Source organism: Arachis ipaensis, chromosome B04, assembly GCF_000816755.2.
Source record: "Arachis ipaensis cultivar K30076 chromosome B04, Araip1.1, whole genome shotgun sequence".
Classification (NCBI taxonomy): Eukaryota; Viridiplantae; Streptophyta; class Magnoliopsida; order Fabales; family Fabaceae; genus Arachis; species Arachis ipaensis.
In genome coordinates this window covers 103899122-103903155 of record NC_029788.2, presented here as the reverse complement: position 1 = coordinate 103903155, position 4034 = coordinate 103899122, and positions in this window count along the sequence as shown.

The window sequence follows — 4034 nt, the reverse complement described above, 5'->3', positions numbered from 1 at the left end:
AGACAAGGAATAGGTGTGCAACTAGGAAGTGGACTATTGAATCCTAATAAAGAAGGTTAGAAAGCAATCTACTTTAAGGCATTGGTGCACGAATTGTAAATCACACTTTTCACAACTTGTACCACTAACCAGCAAGTGCACTGGGTCGTCCAAGTAATACCTTACGTGAGTAAGGGTCGATCCCACGGAGATTGTTGGCTTGAAGCAAGCTATGGTTATTTTGTAATTCTTAGTCAGGAAATTAGTAATAAAAATGATTGGGTTTATGAAGAGTAAATAGCATAAATAAAATAATACTTGTTATGTAGTAATGGAGAACAGATTGAGGTTTTGGAGATGCTCTGTCTTCTGAATCTCTGCTTTCCTACTGTCTTCTTCTTCACGCACGCAAGGCTCATTCCATGGCAAGCTGTATGTTGATGGATCACCGTTGTCAATGGCTACCATCCGTCCTCTCAGTGAAAATGGTCCAAATGCGCTGTCACCGCACGGCTAATCATCTGTCGGTTCTCACTCATGTTGGAATAGGATCCATTGATCCTTTTGCGTCTGTCACTACGCCCAGCACTCGTGAGTTTGAAGCTCGTCACAATCATCCCTTCCCAGATCCTACTCGGAATACCACAGACAAGGTTTAGACTTTTCAGATCTCAAGAATGGCCGCCAATAGTCCTAGCCTATACCACGAAGACTCTGATCATGAACCAAGAGGCTAAGAGATATACACTCAATCTAAGGTAGAATAGAAGTAGTTTTCAGGCACGCGTTCATAGGTTGATAATGGTGATGAGTGTCATGGATCATCACATTCATCAGGATGACGTGCGAGTGAATATCTTAGAATAGAGACAAGCGTGATTGAATGGAAAACTGTAGTAATTGCATTAATTCATCGAAACACAGCAGAGCTCCTCACCCCCAACCATGGGGTTTAGAGACTCATGCCGTCAGAAATACAATATGAAACGTGTAAAATATCATGAGATACATAATAAATCTCTAAAAGTTGTTTAAATACTAAACTAGTAACCTAGGTTTACAGAAAATGAGTAAACTACGATAGATAGTACAGAAATCCACTTCCGGGGCCCACTTGGTGTGTGCTGGGGCTGAGACTTGAGCTTTACACGTGCCTAGGCTGTTGCTGGAGTTAAACTCTAGGTTGTAGCCTATTTTGGGCATTTAACTCTAACTTGTAACCTGTTTCTGGCGTTTAACGCCAGAATGCAACATGGAGCTGGCGTTGAACACCAGTTTACGTCATTTATATTTGAGCAAAGTATGAAATATTATATATTTCTGGAAAGCCCTGGATGTCTACTTTCTAACGCAATTGAAAGCACACCATTTGAGTTTTTGTAGCTCCATAAAATCCATTTCGAGTGTAGGGAGGTCAGAATCCAACAGCATCTGCAGTCCTTTTTCAGCCTCTGAATCAGATTTTGCTCAGGTCCCTCAATTTCAGCCAGAAAATACCTGAAATCATATAGGAACTCAGAATTCAGATAGTGTTATTGTTTCTCCTAGTTCAGTATGTTGATTCTTGAACACAGCTACTTTATGAGTCTTGGCCGTGACCCTAAGCACTTTGTTTTCTAGTATTACCACCGGATACATAAATGCCACAGACACATAATTGGGTGAACCTTTTTAGATTGTGACTCAGCTTTGCTAAAGTCCCCAATTAGAGGTGTCCAGGGTTCTTAAGCACACTCTGTTTTTTCTTTGGACCTCGACTTTAACCGCTCAGTCTCAAGCTTTTAACTTGACACCTTCACGCCACAAGCACATGGTTAGGGACAACTTGGTTTAGCCACTTAGGCCAGAATTTTATTCCTTTGGGCCCTCCTATCCATTGATGCTCAAAGCCTTGGATCCTTTTTTATTACCCTTGCCTTTTGGTTTTAAGGGCTATTGGCTTTTTCTGCTTGCTTTTGCTTTTTCTTTTTCTCTTTTTTTTTTTTTCGCAAGCCTTGTTTATTCACTGCTTTTTATTGCTTCAAGAATTAATTTTATGATTTTTCAGATTATCAAATAACATTTCTCCTTTTTCATTATTCTTCAAGAGCCAACAATTTTAACATTCATAAACAACAAATTCAAAAGACATATGCACTGTTCAAGCATTCATTCAGAGAACAAAAAGTATTGTCACCACATCAAAATAATTAAACTAATTTCAAGGATGGATTTGAAATCATGTACTTCTTGTTCTTTTGTAATTAAAATATTTTTCATTTAAGAAAGGTGATGGATTCATAGGACATTCATAACTTTAAGGCATAGACTCTAATCTTTATTTATTATTTAATAGAAATAAAATAGGCATAAAAAGTAGACAATTAGTAATAAAAGAAAGGAAATTAAAGACATAAAGACAAATGACTCTAATTCTAATACTCATGTACTTTTAAAATGGATAAAAGGTTATCACAGAGTTAGGACTCAACAACCTTTATTTTGGGAGGTAGATGCCTCTTTAGTCTGTGGGGTGCTTGGTCCTTCAAGGGATAGCTTCTGGCGCTTTAGTTCCTTCAGTTCACGCCCTTGCTCTTCTTGTTCCCTAAGCAGTTTGCAGAGCATGCTGTTTTGATTTTGTTGTTCTTCCTTCAGTTGATCCATAGCTTCTTGTAACTTGGTGATAGATGCTTCTAGGCGCCCCCAATATTCAAATTGAGGAATTTCCGGGAGGAACTCCTGTGCTCTCCTCTTGATGGGGTCGTCCTGCACTTGTCCTTCCATTGACTTTTTGGTGATTGGTTGCTCAACTGAGATATACTCATCTACTCCCATTTTACCCCAGCATCTTTACATAGCAGAGAGATTAAGCTTGGATAAGCCAATTTGACATCTTTGGAGTTCTTGTTTGCAATTGTGTAAAGCTCACAAGAAATCAGCTGATGAACTTCCAATTCTTTTTCCAACATAATGCAATGAATCATCACTGCTCTTTTGATGGTGACTTCAGAGCGGTTGCTAGTGGGCAGTATAGAACGCCCAATGAAGTCCAGCCAGCCTCTGGCGACTGGTTTGAGATCTCCTCTCTTGAGTTGGTTTCGGACACCCTTTGTGTTGGTTGTCCATTTGGCTCCAGGGAGGCATACGTCCTCTAGAATTTTGTCCAAGCTCTTATTTGGTCTCATCATTCTCTTATTAAAGGAGTCCGGGTCATCTTGCAGTTGAGGCAGCTTGAAGATCTCCCTTATTTTGTCAGGGTGGGTGTGAACAATCTTCCCTCTGACTAGAGTTTGATAGTCATAGAATGCGGTTCCAGCTATTCTCTGCCTGTCTGTCTGCCATAGATTAGAGTAGAATTCCTGAACCATGTTTCTTCCCACCTTTGTCTCAGGATTAGCTAGGATTTCCCAGCTCTTGTTTCAAATTTGCTCTTGGATCTCTGGATATTCGTCTTCTTTCAGATCGAATTTAACTTCCGAGATCACTGACCTTAGACCCATGATTTTGTAGTAATGGTTTGAATGTTCTTTGGTTAAGAACTTCCCTTGATTCCAAAGTGGTTTTGGAATATTCTCTTTCTTGCCTCTTGAGGTGGTTTGTTTTCCCTTAGGAGCCATGATCTTGGTGGGTATTGGCTTAGTGATCACGGATAAACATACCAAACTTAGAGGTTTGCTTGTCCTCAAGCAAAAGAAAGGAAATGAGAGGGATATAGGAAGAGCCAAGTTCGAATTGTAGAGGAGAGGAGGGAGGCCAAACGAGGATTTAAAGGGAAGGGGGGTGGGTTTTCGAAAATTTTTGAAAAAAATATATGATAGAAAATGTGATTTGTAAAAGATAAGTATGATAGGAAAAAAAAGATGTAATTTAAGATTGAAGAGATATGAAAGATATTTGAAAAAGATATTGATGAGTTGAAAAGATTTGAAAAAGATAGATTTGTTTTAAAAAAGATTTGAAAAGAAGTTGAAGAGGAATTGAGGAAGATTTAATTTTAGGATTAAGATATTTTTAATATTTTTGGAAAAGAGTTTGAAAAATGAAAGTATGGGAACATGTTTATGCAAGAAAATATG